Source organism: Triturus cristatus, chromosome 6 (genome assembly GCF_964204655.1).
Source record: "Triturus cristatus chromosome 6, aTriCri1.1, whole genome shotgun sequence".
NCBI classification, from domain to species: Eukaryota; Metazoa; Chordata; class Amphibia; order Caudata; family Salamandridae; genus Triturus; species Triturus cristatus.
In genome coordinates, this window is record NC_140589.1 from 228,948,777 (window position 1) to 228,972,313 (window position 23,537).

Consider the following 23,537-nt stretch of genomic DNA (forward strand, 5'->3'; position numbering starts at 1 on the left):
CAAGTTCTCGTTTCAGTGCTTGGCTATAGATGCTGGGGCTTTCTGTAAATCCTTGAGGTGCGCGTGTGAATTTAAAACTTTGTCCATTTAAACTGAATCCGAACAGATATTGACTTTCCGGATCTATTGGGACGCTAAAGAAAGCATTCTTGAGATCAATTACAGTGAAAAACGTTGCTTCTGAGTCAATAGCGGTGAGTAATGAAGAGATATCTGGGACCACAGGGTATTGTGGTACAATACATTTATTTAGTTCGCGCAGATCAATAACTAATCGATATACTGGTGGTGCTTTTGGATCCGTCCTTTTAAGAATCGGAATTATCGGGGAATTACATACATTGGAGTCCGTTTCGACAACCACTCCTTGTGCAATGAGCTCGTCAATGATTTTCAGCAAAGCCACTACAGCATCTGGTGGTAACTTGTATTGTCGCATTCGTGGTAGTACTACTCCTGTTTTTAGTGTGACACGATATGGTGTAATATTCATGCAACCAACATCAGTGGGGCCTTGTGCCCATAAATGTGTAGGTAAATTCTGCAGTCGGTGATCCATGTCTCTGGACACGTAGTGACCTTTAAAGTCACGTAAAAATAGTCGTACTCCTTCCGGAGAACAACATATTATGGCTCCTAGAGCTTTCAATGTTTTTATACCTAACAAGTTTTCTGGACATTATTTAGTAAGCAATAAATCTGTAGTACGTGTCAATGGACCGACCGTAAGTGGAAGAGGTTGTGTTACGTCATTGATTATAGGTTTTCCTGAGAATCCAAGGGAAATATTTTGTGAGCCTGAGAGGGGTGCCCCTGGAACTTCACTGCGTCTTATAGTTGTTCTGCTTGCCCCTGTATCAAGTAAAAACTTTCTGTCTTCCCCTAATAGTTCACTATGTACATAAGGTCCCTCTTGGTCTACAGGAACCTCTATAAGGGGTAAGCCAACTTCCCTCTCTAGGCTATTTCATGTGTATCGCTGATAATCGGGATAATCTGCTTGTGCATACTGATACATCTGTTGTGTCGTTGCTTGTGTTGCAGCAATAGGCTGCGCTTGTGGTGGTGCTACGATCTGTTGTGGAGCTGCCTGTTGCGGAGCTAACCTAGGTTGTGCATGCTGAGGGATTTGTTGTTGATTCTGATCCTGTCTAGGTGGACGTGGTCTTTCCTGGGTTCTACCTGTGGCAATATTATGTTTCAGGACTGGACAATCGTGTATATAATGACCTTGTTGTTTACAATAGTTGCATGTCCCTTTCGTTGGACCTGCGGAATCACCCTTTTGATGACCATCGGCTGGAACTGACTGGGCAACAAGCATTTTCATTTTTGTATCTTTCATACGTCTTTGTTCATGTTCTTGTTCTTCTCTAATTCTATTGTGGTGATATTGTAACATCTGTAACATCTGTGATGGGGTATTACCTTGCCAGGTACTTTCGAATTTCAATACTCTATTCTTGACTTGCAGCAGAGAATTTTCAACTAATTTTGTCACAAACAGATGTGGATATGACTCACTACTGGCTTTTATGCCACTATTTATACCAAAACATTTTTCAAATCGGGAATAGAAATCACTAGTGTCTTCATCTGGCTTTTGTTTACAGGCTGATATTGCACCCCAGTCTTCCTTTTTCGTAGTTAATAAACGTGGCAGTACCTGCACTAGTAGCCCTGGTAGTGCTGTAGTCTTTTCCCCAAGCCCTGCTCCTGCAGCTCGGGCCCTTTCTTCGTTTTCTAATGCTGTCCAATCTATCTTTTGGTCTCCCACCTCCCATTCCTTTTCTTTGAGTTTCTCATAAACACCGGCGGGTAATAGGACTTTTAATATTTTCATAATGTCAGGGTAGGTATACTCTCCCATGAGTAACATGTCTTTTATCTCACGGTGGAAACCTGCTGGATCCTTGTCATGGCTGGGTACTACTTTCTTCATTTCTAATAATTCCATTTTAGTTATAGGCGTGTACACAAACACGCGTGTAAAGTTATTACCGTCACCTCTGATTGGGTGTACTTCGCGTAACGGGTTCTGTCTATCTATGTGATACATTTTTCTTCCCATGATGGGAACTGGAACGTGTTCTGGGCATACGAAAGTTAAATATTGGTTTCGAAATTCTAGAATTTCTTTAATCAAATCAGTACCTGACCCTCTCCATTTATTCGTGAGTAGTTCTGTCAATATGTCAGGTAAGGGTCCTGGATCGGAGTGTTGGCTTTTATATAATATAAGGAGGTGTTGAATCATGTATATACTAGCTAAACGCTGTTCGTATGGATCAAGATTCAGAAACGTGTGTGCAAGTACATCATCATTGTATTCGCTGGGACTGTCAGCCCATTGTACTGCTGACCTGGCTAATTCTTGTTCGTCCATGGAATCGAGCATGTGGTACCCCCTTCGATCTCGTAGTGATTTATCAGCGGCTTGAAATAGGTGTTCCGGGGATCTTGTATTTAACATAGGGTTTGGAAAATGTCTATTATGTTCTGGACGTATCGGACGTATCGGATCATTGAAGCCTCTAGTATTATTATGGGGTCTTTCTCTACCTACATAAGCTATCGTTTCTAATTGTTCTGATTCTTGCTCCTCCTCTTCCTCTGATTCAACTCTGTCTGCTTCTCGTCTTTCTTTATGTATTCGTTCTACATCCTTGCGGATCTTTCGATACATGGCGATTATACACGCCTGTCTATCATGTTTCTCTTCTGATATATTCTGACCCCATTTGGCAAGTCTTTGCATGGTATCGTGATCTGCCCCAGGCCTGTCTTGATTCCTAATTACGCAATTTATGAAAAAACGTAGTAGTTGTCTTTGTACATCCACTTTCTGGTATTCCATAGCTTCGTTAATACTTTCTGGACCTCGCCCTGTTTGGACAAAGCGATATATATTGTCTAGGTGTTCAACCATTCCTGGTATCGTCATTAAATACAATGTAGCTCGTCGTATACGTAGTGATGATATGAGCAATTTGTCCTGTTTACCTGGTACTGGGTCGTATCTACAATCTACAAGCTGTTCTTTAAACATATCGGATGTCGCTAGTTGGGGTGTACGTTGGAGTGCTAAATCTCTAAGGGTCTGTTTATTTCGCGGCGGTGTGGCAAACATGTCTGTCGTACCTCCTGTAGCACCCTCTGAGGTGCTGGGCAAGAAAGGATTCGTTGGACGTAGGATAGAGATTGTAGATGCGGGAAAACCTGTAGAAACGGACGGACCTGTGGGAACTTGTGTAGGAGGTTGTAGTTGCGGGGATACAGACGGATGCTCTTGGTGTTGAACACCATCGGCAAGCGGTGTGTGTGGTATGGCATTAGCATACTCGGGAGCTACGTCATCTAAATAGGAGGAAAGGAAAACGTCCTTTGCTGTTTTGGGATGTGTTTTGGGATGTGCTTTTATCGGGAGCAGTGGAGGAGTCAAGTCTTTTGGTATCTCCGGGGTAGCCTTAGGTAACCCTTCGGCCAGAAGAGGATACATACCATTCATAAGAGTGTTTCTTTGTCTATCTACTTGCTCTGATTTTACTCGGGTACCTTCCTCAAGTAATAGATTTTCTCGAGTTTTATTTGAATTCTCTCTACCTTTCTCTTCCTGTCTGAGTGCTTTTTCTGTACGTCTATATGATTCTTTACGCCATAATTCAATGGCATCTTTCTGTGACTGTCTGGCTTTCTTTTTCCATAATTCTTCTTCTACTCTCATGATGCAATCTGCATCCCAGGTCCCCGCTGCGGGCCATCTCTGACTTTCTGGCAAATCCTTGGTGTAGTCCACCCATAAATCAAGAAATAAGACGGCATCTAGGCCATGCTTATGATACATAAAGTATCCTGGAGTGTCCCTAGGTGGGATGGGAACAGCTTCTTCGAGTACCCCTTTTCTAGTTTTGATCTGTCTTAATTTCGAAAAGAGCGGCATTTTTAGATGGTTGCTAGAACACACTTTATACAGTAAACACAATAATGAACAATCATTCACACCACAATATATAGAACGTATTAAAACATTTAACACTTAACAGTTTTACGAACGATGATAACTAATAAAAAACTAGTTAATGACATAATACTGATACTAGATAATACTGATTTATATGCAAGACATACTAGATATACTGCTAAACAGTACAGATACACTGCTGAAACAGTGCAGACCGGATTTGTGTACCCAAACCCGTCTTGACCGGCACAGACTATGTGCACGTTAAATGCCTCCCCGGTAATGGTACTCACCGGGTAGCTCGGAACGGAAGGCCTCGGAACGGAACTGAAACTGGATCGGACTGGACTCGACTCGACTGGGCTCGGAACTTCGGAACCTGGCGGGCCTCTGTATACCTCGGATCTTGCTCTCTCAGCTAGGCTCTGGTCGGGATACTTCGCACTTCTCACCGCCTCGTCTGGGTGTTGATCGCAGCCTCAGTCGCCTCCGCTTGGCCGGAGGGAGATACAGGAAATCCTGCAGGTACGCGTTTTTGTCCGTTCAGCTGTGGCAGGAGACCGGGCCTGCAACGCACCGCCGGCGCGTGAGATGAGAAAGTGTCCCTAATCGGGCGCCAATTTATGTGGTAAATATTTCATTACCGGTACTATTTTTTATGCGGTAAAGTCTAGTAAGAATAACTCAGTAAATATAAGAGGCAGAATCCGTGGTATTAGAGGTTCTAAAAGGCTTTTATTCCTTGACAAAGGAAATACAATTCGAATTGCAGGCTTCTATTCCATCACCACGAAAGTTCAGGAAGGAAGGGCATATATTATTGACAGATAATCAGTTTTATAGGAAATGCATTACAGTGAAAAAGATGCAAGAGGCGTAACAGCTGATAATACAGATAAAATGTGCATACGTAACTAAAGAGGCGGACATATGGGCGTAACTAAGATAACGTCATTATACATGATGTCACAAGTGGGTGGATCCATAAGAGAATCCTGCAATGTCAGCAGAAATATTTGGCAGAGATGCGCGCGCAGCCGCATGACGTGTGATTGACGTGCAACTAGAGGGTGAAGGGGACTTGACAATTAGCTCTACATGTGGAGACAGAAGTCTGGGGGTCATGTCAACCTAATCCCAAATCATATCTAATATCCTATGTTTAAAGAACTGTGTTATCCAAAAGGAAATGTCTCTAGGATAGAATCTATTCTATACTGACTGTTAGTGCGTGTACAAGCGTCTAAGTGTCTACATGAGATGCGAGGGGGTAGGAATATTCCATGGTAACAGGGGCTATGATTTACTTGCATGAGGACAGCGAGGCCTGGCCCTTTGCACAGTAGCTGGAGGAATGTTTACCTAAACTACTAGACAGGAATGCATCGGATGAGGAGCGAAGCAGATAATCTTGAAGGTGAAATACAGTTTTTGGCAGGCAACAGGCTGGATCAGGCACCGTTAGCCGCGCAGGGAGTAGGACAAAGTTCATGGATACAGATGCAGGCTCAAACTGGAGCTTTCAGGGGCAGAAGGCAGGAAAAGGCTTGATGACAGAATTCTGGGCCTACTCGCCTGAATCTGTAAAATGTGGAAAGTGAACCACATAAAGTCGGTGCCCTTTCATACTTAGGAATGGAATATCTGACCCATTCATGGCGGATCTGAAAGAGGACATGTTGACGGTGGACGCACATATATTTGCGTCTTCAAAACTGGAACTGGAGGGAACATACATGTACTTATAGCATGCACATGGAGCCGTTGGGATCTACGATAGGGGACATAACTGATCACAAAATTCATATTTCCTCACCCAGCTCCCCTGAACTTCCTTGCTGGGAGTTCTGACCTGCCAGGAGGTGCCTGTAACTGTGTAGCGGCCTCTGGAGATTGCTACTGCTGTTGGGAGCTGGAAGAAACTAAAGAGAAGGAAGAAATCCTATTTCCGATGCCGTCGTCGCTGTGATCCTGCGACCTGCACCGTGGCATGGGGAGCCACTCGTGAAGCGAACGATGCAGCACACGGCCCAGTGTTGACGCCTACGACGCCTGCCGACGCCGGCAGTGATCGGCAGTGACCAACGCCAGTGCTCGCATTGACGCCGTCTTCGCCAGTGCCTGCATCTTGTTATCACTGCGCCGATAACCGCCGAGGGTGACTCGTGAAACTTGCCGACATCGCATCAACACCAAAGCCGACATCAGTCATCTTCGACACCGTGCAACATCACCTACTTCATTTTCCAAGGTACTGTTGTTTGGGGGTCTGTGTGACTCTGCGCCCGACACCGCGATCCTTGCTGGCGACGCAGTAGTTTGGGATTTTGTGCTGTCCTGACGACGTGATAGCTTTTTGATTTCTACAAGGTTATTTTTGCAACATCCTTTTTAAAGACATTTTACTGAGTATCTGTATGTTGGATTTTTGTCGTTTTGGTCTTGTTTAGTTTATATAAAGATATTTTATTTTTCTAAACTGGTGTGGTGTCCATTTGTGGTGTTTTCACTGTGTTACTGTGAGTGTTGGTACAAATACTTTACACATTGCCTTTGGGATAAGCGTGTCTACTCGTGCCAAGCTACCAAGGGGGGTGAGCAGGGGTTATCTAAAGTGTGTATCTCCCTTGCCCTGACTAGAAGCAAGGGTCCCTATTTGGACAAAGGTACCTACCTCTGCCAACTAGAGACCCCCATTTCTAACACGGATGGTATAAATCTCTCCTGCAGCATACACGTAAAAGATTAACTTTATTTTATGGGACCTATTTCCACATCATTGTACTGTTGTCTTACCTAAACCCATTTTAGGCAGTTAGAGCATAAGCATTGGGATATTTTATCAGTTTTCCGGTGCCCAAAGTCAAAATGTGCCAGGTAATTTACTGTCCAAAAGTATAAAATATGGGGGCATATTAACAACGGCCAGCGATAATTATCGCTGGCTGTGCTTAGCGATAATTATATTATCGCAGGCTATCTCTGGTATTTATCCCCCTGGTAGCGCGTTATTAACAACGCGTTACTTCAGGGCGATTAAAATTCAAGAGATCGTGAGGTTACTGCCCTTTTGCAGGGAACATCGCTGGTTTTCCAGCGATGTTCCCTGCAAAAGGCCGATTACCTTGCTGATACGACCCAAAGGGTCGTATCATCATAATCCACCCCCTTTGTTAGGGGTGGCTAAATCAGGATTTTAGCAGACGTTAGGTTTTGGCGAAAATGGCAGTTTTCACCAAAATCTTATGTGTGCTAAAATCATGTGGGCTGCCTTGTAAATATTGCGATGTAAACATCAGCAATATTTGCAAAGTAGTACATCTTGGGTACGCCCAGTAACGCCCACTTTGCATCTCATTGGAGATGCAAAGTGAGGCGTTGGGAAAAACGGTGCTAACATGCGATTCTGCATGCTAGCACCCTCTTGTAAATAGGGTGCTGGTTTTATATCCGCTTTTTTGGCTTTGTAAGCCAAAAAAGCGGAGATAAAGCCCTTGTAAATATGCCCCTTAGAAAGCCAATGTGCAATGGTGAGTTCTTTGCTATTTTCCTCTCCCCGGGTCCATTCTTCCTCTGTTTATATTCTCCTTTCAAGACCGACCTCACAGCTGCCCTGGCCATCTTTTCATTCTCTAAAAGGTGACCTTTCACAACAAGTATACTTCATGAGAAAGTTTAGAACAACCTCTTTCAACCGGAAAAAATCTTGATGGCAGCAGAAAAACAGATAATGACATTAACTTCAGACACAATAACATTTCGGATTTAGATTGCATTCACTTGGACGGTTTTGAAATGTAGTGATCCTGGCACTGGTAAAGGTTCTACTCCTTTGCAGGCTAAGCTGACATTTTTCTAAGGTCTGGATGATTTCTAAAACATAATTTTTAAACTGCTATGACATTTTATCTTTCAACAATCAAGAGATACAAAAAGTTCTTGAATTTAGCTCATGATGAGTTTGTGTCATTGTCATTCACAGTTTGCTTTTGAATGTCTGACTTGTCCATTGTATTAATACATTAAAATCACATCCACGTATATGTCTTTCTCTTTCCACATATAAATTGAATTTCTCTCTTGAGAGTTATGGCTTTGTCTGAGTCCTGATCTAATGTTTAGATAATCCGCTGCATATTCTGCATAGGCCGCATTCAACAGCATTTTATGTACACTTCCAGGCGTGTTTTGAGTGAGCATTCACAAATTGCAGCTCTCATTTTTGACGATTTCAAGTTCTTTTAATTTTACACATTATTATTTTTTGTATACCAAATTCACACGGTCAAGCATGACAAAAATTCAATTTTTTGGCGAGGAACTACTTCATTCATGTCGGGCTAAATCGGTTAAAGTCTACATCGTTGCTAACAATGTATTTTTCTGAAACTTTTCCTTAACAATTGGCTACAAATTTATAGGTCATACACGCAGATGTGTGCAATGCCTCATGGCCAGTCATTTGTGTTTTTTTAAACACCTTTCCTAAATTCTGTATCCTAAATCCTTTCACTTTACCACCCTGCTCATTTGTAAGTAGATTTTCAATTATATGTTTATGAAGGAGGATGTATTCAGAAGGGGCAGGGTAAAGAAGTATGCAATCTACACAGCCACAAGCCATAAACACATCTTAACGTTTCTCACAGCTGTGCCCCAAATCAATTTCAAAGTGGACATTGCACCAGTCCTACATGACCATTCCACACAGACTAATGTCATAAAAAGCATTATCAAGCTAGATAAAGAAATGGCTACGTACACGTTTTTAATCCTAGGTAGGAGGCAACCAGAATAAAATGTGTTTTCACCTGGCACTCCTTACCTCTTTTTAACAACACTACCCCATATCTACAATTACCAGGCCCCACACCCGCACTTCACCAATACGGCAGTCGGATAAAAGATCTCCGCTGAAGTGCCCCTTTGAGGGAGCCCGTCGGGCATTGCACCGCCGGCCCGACGAGGAGCAGCCCAAATGATGAAGCATGACACCTGCAAGGGTGTGTGAGGGCATTCAAATCCGACATATGGATTTTCCAATTAGGTCTACACGGTGCTTCTAGGTTATGTCAGCCTTCTTGTTGACACCATTCTTCCTTTTTGAGGAACTATAGGAACACTTGTTGTTATCTCTGTACCAGGGGCCTTGTTCCTACTGGACCTCCCACTCACTCGTGAGTGGAAAACGGCCTCTCTAGTCCCTCACTTGTATCCTACATACACGTCAAGACATTAGAAAGAATTCGACGGCAGTGGTAACTCAGAACAGCCAGCACATCTGTAAGGTCCAAGGTAAGTGTAACATGATCAACACTATGCCACCCCAATAGTGTAAACAATATATGAAACAAGAGCTTGCACATATATACAAATGATTTAGCAATCCAGAGCACCGCAAAGGTATAGTGATTCTGATCTGACAATGTCCCAGATCAAATTTTAATCTTTTTCAAACATTTGTATCTAACACTGGTTGTTACATGGGTCACTGAGCCAAAGTCTGTTGATATAAATCAACGAGCCACAATCTGTTGACATGCAGGTCAGAAGACGATATGCACAGCACGTCAAGACATGACAGCTACAGACGTAGATGTCTTGTGGTACCAAGGAAGCAAGATTAACTATCAACTGTAAGTCTCCTGACTGCACCGTACACAATCACGAAAAATGCAGTTTTAAGTACATTGTAAGAAGTGCAACAATATGGCCCCCAAACATTTGTTAGGCAGTTTCAGGAAAATACACACAATTTCTTCCATATATAGACTTGTCATTTTGAATAAACTGCTCGGATTCTAAATATAAAAACATGCCTTTTTCATCACCAAACCAGCAAACCACTAAGGGCACATTTCACAAAGGTAAACTTAGGCCAAAAGTCTATGTTTAGACCTGAAGTCTAACTTTACTCTGAGTAAAGTTAGACTTTTGGTCTACTTTTAGACCAAAAGTCTACCTTAGACCAAAAGTCTGACTTTACTATTAGTAAAGTTAGACTTTAGGACTAAACTTAGACTTTTGGTCTAAAATTAGGCCAAACGTCTATCTAACTTTACTACTAGTAAAGTTGGAATTAAGATCTAAGTTTACATTTGTAATTCGGGCTTGAAATGTGTCCCAAAACACTGGGTTTTAATTTTCAGTAAATGTATGTTTGGTACCAGAACATTAACTTGCCATAAAATGTTCTCATGTACTTTGACTGGAACAGACAGATCCTGACTTTCAAGCCCCTTTATCACCAACCAATACTAAGGAGGTTTTCATTACTCGTGTGTCCAACCTGTGTATTAGTCCCTGTCCCCCCCATACTGCTTACTTCACTAAATATGCTATGGCTGTTCATAGTTGGTCATATCAAATGTGTGGTGTGATCGTGAAGTGAGCATGTGAATCAAAATCAGTACTGGCATGCATGTTGTTATTGTACTTTTAGAAAGTTGTCATTTTCTTGTCCTAATCATTTGGTGGTTGCAGCCTGTTTCTGTATTCATATGACAAGGTGTAGATGGCAGTTGGGCTTTGTGTATTCTTACCAGACAGTAGAGGATTTGGGTTTTGTCAGGGTGAATGGGAAATCTCTGAGTCGATGGGGGGTGGTGAAGTTGTCACATACCACACTTGGACTTCAAAGGCACTGGCCCAGAACTCTCACAAAGAACTTCATGCTATCCTATTGTGCCTGCAGACAAACTGGGACCAGGGAAGGGATGCAAGAAATTCTAGACACCTCTGTTGGGGAAGACTCTAGAAGTTTAATCCACTTCAAAGTGGGCACCTGGTATAAAAAGGGAAGCCTCACAACCACTCTTCAGTACACTCCTGGACCTGTGTATTCTACAAAAGAAGGACTGCCCTGCTGCTCTGCTGCTTGAGGGCTGCCCTTGTGTCTGAGATGGAAGACTTGACCTGCCCTCTTCATCTCAGGTTGAAGTGACTCCAAAGGTCAGCTCACTGACCTCCTGTTCTGAGCTACAAGGACACAGCAAGTTCCAGAGGTCTCCCTGCAACTGCCCAGCTGAAATGCTGAGTGTACCTGCCTGGAGCTGCAACTGGACCTGCCTGAGCCCTGCTGGCATTTGCTGGCGTGAGCTCCTGTTCCCCTCAGAGGTGCCTCCAAAAGATATTGGCACGAACAGGCCGCAATCAGGCTTGTTCGTGCCAATATCTTTCTGCCTGCACCGACTGCCAATGCAAAACTCCGGTGAATCCGACTCTTTGCACAGTGACTGCTAGTGCCAACATTAAATGAGAGATCTGCACTTTGCGCCACAGTATCAACAGACCGCGGTGAACGGCAGCACGAAGCTTCAGCAACCACCACCTGTGACACCCAACAGAATCTTTGCACTACAGCAACGACCTTCCGCAACGCACTGGCTGCTCTTTGGACTACAGAAATTAACATTCACAATGCTCTGCCTTCTCCTTATGGCATCCTTCACCACAAACGGATCTGTTTGCACTGGACTTTATAAGGTAACTTTTTCAGTGGGACTAACCTGGTCCCTTTATCCTGCCTGCGCTATGTCATGGTCGGCTTGAACTTGTGACTTTCACTAAGTCCTGCACCACCAGATAACTGTGAGAGGCGATATGTGTTTTAGGTGCTATTATTTACCCTAATTTGCATATATCTGGTTCTACTGATTGTTTATTTGTCATTTTAGTGTCAATTAAGTTAATACATCTTACTCTATTTTTCTAAATTGGTGTGGGATTTCTATTGTGTTGTATTTTCACTGTATTAATGTTTGTGTGCTGCATTAACACTTAACACACTGTCTCTAGGTTAAGTCTGACTGATTTTGTGCCAAGTCACCAGAACGTTATGCAGAGGTTAATTTAGTGAAAAAAGAAAAGATGATAGATGGAATGCTGAGCAAATCAAACATTCACCCCAGTCACAGATCTGGGTTTAATCAATCTTGTTTTTTGCTCACCACTCCACCCCAGCTTATACCCAGCCATATGCAAGTCAGTCTTGACGATGGATTTAACCCAGATCTGTGACTGGGGCTGAATGTTTTCTTTGTTCGGCAGTCCGCCCATCATCTGTTCTTTTTTAATTTGTGACTGTAGGTGAGAAGGGTGTGTCCAGACATGGGACCCGTGGTCGCTATGCAACTGGATTTGCGATGAACTGGCTGATGGGGAGTGATGCCCAGAGGCGGTCCCAGGATGTTTGTTTTTAGTGCTGGGAAGACGTGGCTTTGGGAGTTTGGGCTAGACTGTTCCTGTGGGGAGCAGGGTCAGTACTGATTTGTATATGGCTGGGTCCAAACTGGAAAGGCATAGTGAGAAGAAAAAAAGCTATGGATATAACCCAGATCTGTGACTGTGGGTGAATATTTGATTTGTTCAGCATTCCGTCCATCATCTGCTGTTTTTTGCATTTGTCGCCCAGTATGCTTGTTTCTGGTCCAGGGAGGACCTGGCTTGGAAGTTCAGTCTGAACTGATCCCATAAGGAGCAGGGTCAAGACTGATTTGCATATGGATGGGTCAAAATTGGAATGGCATAGCGAGCAAAACAATTGTGGATTTTACCCAGATCCGTGCTAGGGGGTGAATTTTCATTTGTTTAGCATTCGGCCCATCATCTGTTCTTTTAGCAGAGGTCAATTTAGTGACTTTTTGTAGTTCACCCTGACAGGGATGTTGTCTGTTGGTTGGAAAGGGCTCCCCCCCACTCAACCAGAATCCCAATTCCTCACAAAGCTAAGTTAGGCTATGTAAGATGATCTGGCTTTGCATCAAGCCAAAGGCTTCATACATTGTTCTGCCCCTGTTATTCCCCTTTTGCATACATTATTAGGGGATTGTCTCTTCAAGGTGCAAAATCGTTTGCTGTTTTAGTTTTGAATCAATTATGTTTCTGCTGATATCAATATAGACTCATCATAATATACTTACTTATCCACAGTACACTACGTGTTTTAATAGGAGGTATCTGTCCACTGCTTAGGAAAGATTGGAAACTGTGATCACATTGGTATGGAGTAGCTTGTTATAATGTCTGTAGTGTGCTATGTTCATGTGTCTTGTTGTCTCTCATTCCGCCCAGCCAAGAGTATACTTGGCCAAACTATGTTTGTGAACACATATGACTGATGGACAACATACATGACTGATGGACAACAGAGTGACTGCAGGCACCAGTGATGACAAATAGACACTTCATTTTTTCAAAATATTTTATTTGCATTGAAGGAACCTAAAAACGAGTACAAAAGAAATAAGTGAAAGGTCAGTACATGATTGAAGACATACATATAGCAATCAAAAGCAATGTGATGCATGAGTTACAACACGTTATAAAACTTCAAAAGGGTAGAATACAAGGTAGGACCCTTGGCGAATAATAATAGTGAGCACACCACATAACGCTAGCGGTGGATTGCTTGAGATGGCTGGAAAACAAACATAGGTATAAGACCATACATCTGGTGAGGTGGCTAGGTAGCATTAACATTACATTTTGTATAAGGACTTGCAAATCAATAAACTGAAGAGCAGGTACCATATAGAAAAAGAGGCCAGAGTAAAAAAGAAGAGAAAATAGACACAAGAAGAAATAGCAGCCACGAGAGATGGAGCCAAAAGTATTAGATCAACAATATAACATCCCTCCTTGACTTAAAAGGGATGTGGTTCCTATGTAAAGGCTTCAAGTGTTTTCTAGACTTTCTGTGATATCTTAGGGTTACTTTTAAATTGCATCTGAGAGGAATGTACATGTATGTGGTAAGCAACCAACACCCACAATGTATGGAATGAAACAGGATTTGCTTTTTTCTAATGAAGTAGAACAACTTTGTCTACAATTGTCAATAAAAGGTCAAGGAGAGCTAAGTCAGTATCTGCGAGTGGTAGTGTGTTCTTAGCTGCATATGGACAAGAATAATTATGGGGAAATCTGATACAATATTGACAACAAAGATGTTACTCAGCTGGTTAGCAGTTTGGGACCAGTAAGGGGTCAGCCACTTGCAACCAAAAAATATACATTCAGAGTTACCAAGTGTTGAATGACAAGACTAGCAGGTGTTGGAATGAGTGAATTTCAATTTAAATAGTTTATCTGGGGTCCAGATACAATGCAAATAGTTCAGTTTGAGCTACTGAGGGAATAGGTTTATTCTGTAGAGAATGAGAGCCAATCATCCCCCACATATCTGATGAAGGAGGTGATCTGTCTGTGTTATGAAAATACTTAGACCATTTGATGGCAATAAACCAAAAGGAAGTGTGAGTAGGAGAGCATAGTGAAGTGTATGGGTTACAAGCAGAAGGTCCCATAAGAAGATATTGAGCAAGAAAAGTGACCAGAGTCGGCATGTGAAGTGGACCTCATTTGGAGATCTTCCCTTTATTTATCAAGAAATTATAGAAATCCATATTGTACTGGGAACATTTGTTTTGAAGGGAAGCAAAGGGTAGGGATCCCAAATCAAAGTAGAGATCAGTAATCAGAGTAATACCATTAGCTGTCCAATTAGGCCCAATTGCATCAGAGACTATTGTCTCTGTGTTGTTATTTTTTCAAAGGGACATGTGAGTACAGTTAGAGAAATCACCAGAAAAAGTGCTTATCCACCAGCTTTAGGGCTTTCTTGGCATTCATAATGATTTGGGTAGAATGTAAAAGATACAATGAAGACATGCTTAATGGGATGGTGGAAGAATAAGAGGCTCAAAGAGACTGTTCAATCAGTAAGCAAGGTGGGTGTTTGCTAAAGTCCTGAGAACAGCAGCATGCACCTTGAGTAGCCAGAAATGCAGTCTGGTAATCAAACTAATGAGGAAATTTGCAACCACCATCACTATAACGTAAATGGAGTTTACTGCAGCTAATCCTTGGTTTCTTAGTATTCCACAGAGAAGCAGAGATGATAATTTCTACTGTGGAGAAAAGTGAGGGAGAGAGACATACAGAAATCATGCTGGACAACAAATTAACAAAAGGGGTATTATTTTCAAGGCTTCCATACTCCCTACCATGAGATGTGTTTATGTGACCACACAGATAAGAGGTCTCTGATTTTTTTTTGTTCAGTATACGAAACAGGGGTAGTCAAATCACAGCTAAATCAGATGCCCAGATATTTAATGTATTTAGATTGTCATAGTAAACCGGTGATGTTGAAACAGAAGGGAGACCGTGAATGTTGAGGGGTAGGACTTTGGTTTTATCCTTATTCAGCGAGTAACCTGAAAATGTTAAACAGGTCTGGATGATGTTGAGAATAGCCGGGATCGCTGGGACAGGGTGTTTTGTGAAAATCAGGATGTAGTCAGCATGGGACTCCATTTTGAAGCTGGACTTGTCAAACTGGAAGCCTTGATGTCAGACGAAGCATTAGGTATATGAAGCAACAGATCTATAGCAAAAAGGAAAAGCAAGGGGGATAAGTGGCATCCATACTGAGTGCCCTGATTCAACTGAAAGGAAGCAGATGTGGCACTGTTAATATTAATACAAGCAGTGGGATCATGTAAAGAGAAATAACTAACAACCACCAAGATTATACCATATTAAGAGTGCTTCAAGATGGGGCCAAGTGACTTTATCAAATGTCTTCTCAGTGTCCAAAGCCATGGAGGCCGCAGGAGACTGAAGTAGAGAGGCTTTCTTCGTTATATGGCAAAACGTGAGGATATCGACACTAGCTAGTCAGCCTTTCACAAAGCTAGACGTTGATGCATGGAACAGCTTAGTAATGAGAGGGTTACTACCTTTAGCTAAGATCTTAGCATATATTTTGACCTCAATATTGACCAGATAAATAGGAATTACATTCTTTGGGAGAGAGTGATCTGTACCTTCTTTGGGATGACATCAATGATAGCCCCAGCCGCTGTACCAGTAACCTTGCCAGAAGATGCATAGTGATTAAGAACTCTCTACAAGAGGGTTGATAAGAGAAGAGGTGAACGTCCTGTAAAAGGCATGGGGCAAACCATCCTAGCCACAAGCTGTCTCACCAGGAATGATTTTGATGGCCTCCAGGATCTTACTTTTCTCAACCGGGTTATTAAGTTTGAGGCTATCTGCCTCTGAAAGAGTCTTTAATGGCAAAGCATTTAGAAAGTCGAGGCAGGAATCCTTTGAAGGAGATGCATGAAAGATCTTAAAAACATCTAGAATTTAAGCTGATTCAACTTTCAGTAGAACCTGCAGGGTCTTTGATGGATGAGATTAAATTACTGTTTTGTTTGTATTTTAAATAAGCTGCCTATGGAGTTTCCCTTTCTTAGTGTGAACCGAAAGGTGAGCACGTTTACTGATAATCACATTATAATTATATTTGATACATTTGATGGTGGCATGAAGAGAGGGATCGTTAGAAGATCTTCAAACAATGTTTGACCCTTTAATCTCTTTGTCTATCTTTTCTAGAGGTGATTTGATATCTTTATTTTTCTTAGACATACAGTTAATAATCTGACCACAAACTGAGCATTTCAAAGTGTACCAGAGCATTAACAGGGAGAATACTGAGTTAATGGTCTCTTGTATAAAATATTTTAAGTCTTTATCGAGTTCCTGAACATCAGAGTCCTGTTCCAATATTTCCAGGGTCATCTGCTAAGAACGACCTTTCAGATGTGATTAGGCAATTTATAATGTCATGGTAATAGCAGTGTGATCCAATATCATGATTGGCTCAATTGGAGAAAACCTTGGCATAAAGAAGTGTTGTATTCCGCTTTAGGTGTGCGTATATAGGTTGTCCTGATACATGTCCTTATATAGGCATAAGATCCCAGTCCTTATTTAGGCATTAGCCATGCTATCCAAATAAAGGCATGGTCACCTACATCCGTCCACCCCAACGCCACAACAAGTTCTTAGAAACCAGACCCTTAAGCTCTTGGGAGTTCCCCTAGCACAGGATTATTGATTTCTCCAAGAACTCATTTATTATGCATGAACCGCTATTCCTTAAGGGATCATTCCTGACGTCTTCCTCTGCCCAACTTTACATCAATGCTAACATTCCAAGGCACCTACCGGGTATAGATATACCTTTCCTTGCCCAAGCAAGTGGGAGGAGACCTCGACTTTAGAGGAGCCCGAGACCCGGCCTGACGCACTGACAAGAGACGCTGTCATCCCTGCTCGCAGAGAATCCAGCTTCCAGTGTTCTAACTCCCTTCGCAGGGTGTTAGAGTTCGAGACCCGGAAAGAGATTCCCACCTCTCTCATTCTCAAGGTATGGAGCTGACTAGAACCTAGAGGGACTCTTGGCATACTAAACTTAGCATACCTTACTAGAGCCTACCATACTATAGCATACAGCACCTACTTCTTACCTTGCACTACACTTAGGTTAGGTACACTGGGGTTGAACTAATTAGAGAAGCATCTCATGAAAACTCACATTTTTAGCTTATGTTATTTATGTATATATGTTTCATAGCTAAAAGATAATGTGAGTGTTCCGACTCTAAAGGGAAACAAAGTTGTCAAGTTAATGCGGTTGCCAGAAACTAATCCCTTCTTGTTTACAAGGAGTTTCTAGTGGCCTCTGAGTTAGTTGGTACAAATTAATTAAGTTTAATATACTCGATAGGGGCATACTGACCTCAGTCCTGTGCCAAATCTATAGGGTATATTATTACTTTTTAATCATTGGAACAGTGAGCAGAGCGTTGTCACTAGATCTAAGAAGCCTTGGGGGTGATAGTGCTTGAGCTCCTACGATAGGTAAGTAGGACCTTTCCCTATCAGGGCCTTATGTGTTAAACAGAAGACCTTCAAAATAATTATGTTTCATACTGGTAGCCAGTGTAATTGGGGGGGGGGAAGAAGCCCCAGAGGGCAGAGTACAGATGAAATGAGCAGCAGTGTTCTGAACAACTTGTAGTTTTGATAGCAGCGTCCCATTTGCAGAGGTGACTAGGGCACTACCATAGTCCAAACGAGGGATGGCAAATGACTGGACCAAAGTTTGTCTTGCTGTGAGTGGGAGGAAATGGAAGGCTCGTCTCAGCAAACGCATCATATGAAAGCAAGAGCCTATAAAGGACGAGACTTGCTCTTTCATGGTAAAGGATTGGTTCAAACAGACTCCCAGGTTCTTAACAACCTGTTTTGGTAAAGGAGTACTGTCAAGTTCAGAGAGACACCAATCAGAGTTCCAGAGTTTTTGAGCCTTCCCAAACAACATAATCTCCACTTTTTCTGTATTCAGCTAGTATTCAGTTGGAGACAATTTTCCATCACCCAGGTAGCAATGGCTTTTATCTCATTGGAGAAAGATTCTCTCATTTTGATCAGGTTTTTGTCAAAAGACAGTAGAAGCTGTATATAATCTGCGTATGATATGATATCAAAACCAAAAGCTCTTGCAGTCTTGGCTGGAGGGGGCACATTGATGTTACAGAGTGTTCAGCTAAGACAGGAGCTCTGTGCACTCCTTTGTCCAGAATCATGGTGCGAGATTTAAAAGAACGCAGAGTAAGGGTTTGAGTTCTGTTGGAGAGAAAATCACCTAACCATTGTGGTGCTGTCCTGTGAATTCTGATCTCTTGCAGGGCAAGAAGTAATCTAAGATGCGATACAGTATCAAATGCTACTGACAAATCTAGAAGCACCCGCTTTGATGGTAGGTCATCATCGAGAGAGCATCTGATAAGGTCAGTGAGCACTACCAGAGCTGTTTCTGTGCTGTGTGATGGTCCGAAAGTTGATTGTGAGGGAGCAAGAATCTTATTGTCCTCAAGGTATTCCATAAGTTGCATATTTAAGAGCCCCTCTGTCAGGCTACCTAATAGAGGAAGTAGCGAGGTAGGTCTATAGTGAGACAGGTTTTTTATCGCCAATTTGGTTTCTTTTGAATGGCCATGAACTGTGCTGCTTTCCTCGCTAATAGAACTTTCCCTGTATTAACTGAGAAATTAAACTGGGAACAAATTGCAGTGGCAAGCTGGCTGAAGAGGTCGGCCAGAGTTCTAGGGAGGTAGAAATCTAAAGGGGAGCCTGATTTGGCAAGAACAAGAACTTTCTGGATTGCTTCTGGTGAAAATCATTCAAACACACTTAAAAGTGTGGCCTCATTGGAGGGAAGTGCACTGAAAACAGCCTTCTCATGTCCCTGATCCAGTAAATGCAGGATGCTCTGATTTCCCACGGTTGAGAATAGGGCCAATGGAAAGGTTAAAGTCCATTCAAATAAAATATGAGCTGCTGGGGGGAGAGAAGCAAGTCTGAAGTTCAATGTAGACCAAATTCGCCAAAGCGTCACTGTTGGGACAACAAATGTTAGGAGCATATAGTTCCACCTCACCACACTGCAGACGGGTAACCACCCTTCTACCCAAGTATACTGCTCTGACGAAATAATGGAAAGTTCTGAGGTTTTGGAAATTAGGGTAATTATACCATTTTCCTTCAAGAAGGCGGCAGATCAAATTAGATCCTGGACTCATTACACATTGATATCACCTCCTTGTGGCCAAATCTTAGTTTCTTGTAAAATTACTGTCACCCTTGAGATTATTACAGGAATCACTAGGTGATTCTGGGCCTCATTACGATGTCGGTTGAAAAGCATTCAGACTGACTCGGTTTCTGAATGACTTATGACCGAATCAGATTAAGGGAGTCAGACCGACCGATTAGGATGTTTCCAAACACTGTTCGGTTGGACTCAAATTGACTTCAATAGGAGCTTGTGTTCTGACCGACAACACAGACTCTCAGTGAAGAAAGGGGTGGGTGCGGAAAACTTTGCATCCTGTGGTGGTCACCACATGGATCCTGCTACACTGTGCATGGTTAGAAAGGAGGGACCCAGGATTACCCTCACGGGCTCCAACCGGAGGCCTCTGGGTGAAGGTGGGCCTGCAATGGGCCCTCAAAGTCGGTTTCTGACAGCCGATCCGTGTCAGAGAAACCGATTTGGAAAGGCTGTCCGAATCCGACATCGTAATGCGTCGGTCAAAAACGCGGTCTTTAGAGCCGTACGAGTCGGCTCCGACCGACTCAGTTTCTCCAAATGCCGTTTGGATGCGACTCAGAACCGAGTCGGAAATTCGGAACGGCTTCCGACCATCATAATGAGTCGTTCGGAAATGTTTCTGAGTCTGTCAGAAACAAGGCTCCGACACAGATTTGGACAAACCGAATGCCCCTCGGAGCGTTTTCAAGCGACATCGTAATGGGGCCCTCAGTTGTTAAGGAAGATTATTTTCAGCAGACTCATAACAGTATCCGATCCCCATCAGTTATATGTACTGGACATATATAGTAATAGAAGATCTGGGTGAGAATCAAGGACAATCCAAGGAGGGAGCCAAACCCCATGACTGCCAGAGAGACTGATAAGAGTGCAAGAAGGGGAAAGAGGACAGGGTTTGAAAAAGCGTGAACATGAATGCATTAATATGCAAACCATAAAGAATAAAAAGGGAAAGTGAACGGAAAAGAAATACATAAGAGCAAACGCACACCCCATAAGCAAGAGCAGGAAAATCCCAAAGAGACAAAGCTACCTGATGGGCCAAAGGTAGGACCCAAGCATGAGCAATCCCTCCACACAGTGATAACGATCCAAGAAAACACAGGAGTTTCAAAATCCAGATATAACAATGCTAATTAACTAAGCATGATGATTAGGCAGAAAAAGCTGAACAGCATATATAGAACTGAAGGCCTGAAATATCTTAAGAGAACATATAAAGTGCACAAAGGGCTACATGCTGGTACAGAAACGTAACCAGAGAACATAACATATAATCACATGTAAGGTCTAACTCAGAAAGGTAACAATGATGTAACACAACATTGCAAAATATCGACAGGGCTAGATTGCCGACACATGTGAAATAATAGGAGGTATGACCAACATAAAGAACATCATACACATTGGCAACACCGTGAGTCAGCAAAGATATGATAACAGGAAGAAAATCAATGGTGTTTGGCTGTGAAGAAAGGGCATGATCAAGTCAGCAGGCTCTCTGAAAAACCACAGTCTTCCCTTGAAAAACAATCTTGAATTTGGATTGGCATATAAATGCATGCTGGCTAGATTTGTCAAGAAGCCTTTATCCATCTAAGGCCTAAGAAGCTCTTTTTCCATGAGATTGTGTCTCTCGGATAATCCTGAGATATAGAGATCATCACCTCACACCAAGTGATAGATTTAACCTTTCCCATCTGTGCTAGCATCTGTTCTGTAGGCAGTTTAAATATCACTGGCCTCAGAGAGGTTGAATTACTGGGTTTGAAGGAACCATGTGCACACATTCCAGTTCAAAGTCTTTGGGAAAGGTAATGCTGAGAGAAGACGAGATTCAGAATTACAGGAAGGCAATCAACAAAGGGGCCTCCCCCCCATCTCCCTCTGGAAGGCTAAAGATTCTAAGGTTACTCCTTTTATTCCGATCCTCCAGGTCAGTAATATCACTATTAAAGACGGCAATGAAAGATTCCAACTTTCTAAGTTGTTTTGCATGGATGATGGTATGACCCTCTACCGAGCTGATTCTGCCCTCCAGATTCATCATTCTAAGCTCTTTCAGGTCTTCCACTTGTAATAAGTCAATATTGGTTTTGGTGCTCTGCGCAATATCATGCACATCATTCAACTTCTTTAGGATGATATCAAGAGTTGCACAGTCCTCTGTTTTAGCCTTCACAGGAGAGTCAGGAACTGAAGGCTGACTTTTGGCTCTTTCTCTTTGGATGCTTTGGAGTTCAGCATCTTGAGAGGAGAAAAACAGATGAAGGAACATATTTTAAAAAAGAGGTGAACAGAAAAATAAGGTGGATGAGGGCTAGTTGTCTGGGGTACAAATAGATGAGGCAAGCCACCTATGCACACCAGTGCCACAAACGCCTGACTAGCATAAAGCTAAGCCACTTGAAATGGCAATATAGTGGTGCTGATAAAAGTAGACATATGGGACAGTAGAACTGTATTACAAGTTGAAAGAGTGACATTGCTCAGTTGAGACCACACAGTGATATAAGCAGAGAATGGACATCCGACATTCACAAACTGTGATGTACAGGATACAATCTAGATGGAGTAAACAGAATCCAAATACATCATATGAACATGAGTGGTGCCATTGACACAGCTTTAAATAAATGGATGTCAAAATGCACAATTTAATGTAGATAGCTCATGTCCGCGTCTAATGAGGATGGGGACACAGCGACAGGTCAGATCTACACATTGGCTGCTCCCCGAGAGGCAGTTTTCAAATTATGCCTCAGGATCAGAAGGAACAGATAAAGCCAGCCACTAAACAACACTAGCTAGCTGTAGCATGGAAGCATTCTTCTCCACAGCAACAAAATCTTGTTCAGCTGTACTTCGCTAAAAGGGTATCTGGCCTCCTGTCTGATTTTTTTTTATTTTTTATAATCTGTTTATTAAATTCAATAGTAATCATACATACAGTACCGGTTAGCATACATTACAGTTATTCATACTTTGTACAGCATTCAGGGGTCAACAAGGCGCAGACACTAATTGGTTACAGGTCTGTTCCCACTTCTGCGCATTTCCAATTCTCCTGTCTGATTTTCGATTTGCAAAAAGGTGACTACCTCCAAATCTACAGCTCTTCACCGTGACTTCGCGCAGACGCTCCCTGAAGATTACACTCCCTACTCGGACACTGCCTGCAGCTTTGCGCCGCTAAACTTTATCTACCCTCTCAGAATATTTTCTTGGGCATTTCTTCTAAGGTCAAAGGTAAGCACCAACTGGGTCCAATCCACTTCTTGGCCGGCCATATTTCTCGACTTTGACCCAGTCTCACATGACAAGATGTCTACGGTTTCCACTTGGATCTTTTAGGCACTAGTTTTTACCTTAAACTTTAAAAAAATCAAATAGTCTAGTTCTGCTGTTTGGATATTTGTTGCTTTGGTGTCATATAATTTATAAAATATATTCTATTTTTTTTAATTGGTGTGGGATTTTTCATGTATTGTGTTTTCAATCATTACTGTTTGTGTACTGCATAATTACTTTACACATTGCCTCTCAGTTAAGCCAGACTGCTCTTTGTGCCCAGCTACCAATGGTTAAGCATATGTTAATTTAGTGACTTTTGTGGTTCCCCCTGACAGGAATTGTGACTGTTGCTTGACTAAGGATCACCCCTACCCCCATTCAACCAACAACTGAATTTCTCACAGGGGGCACAATAGGAATGGATGACGTGAAGAATGGGGAAACAGAAGAAGGCTGGGGGAACCAGTAAACCACAGCAGCAATCCACAAAGGTTCAGGAAGAGATACATGAACTACAGGAAAAAATGGGGAAGTGTGTCATTCAGAGAAGAGAAAAACAATTCAAATGAGCCAGAACACATAGACTGAGATAATCTTATTGCCCAAGGTACAATGTGGTAGGCCATGGAAAATGGTGAGTGAGTCAGGATAGTTGAATCGGAAGAGGATGCTGCTATCAAAAGAAGGCCTAAAATATGCCTTTTTCTGAAAGTATTATAAGGTGTAAAATGGGCATCATAGACAAATCCACTTTTTTACGAGTTCTCTCTGTAATTTCTGTAATTAATTAGCTGTCATGTTTGGTCA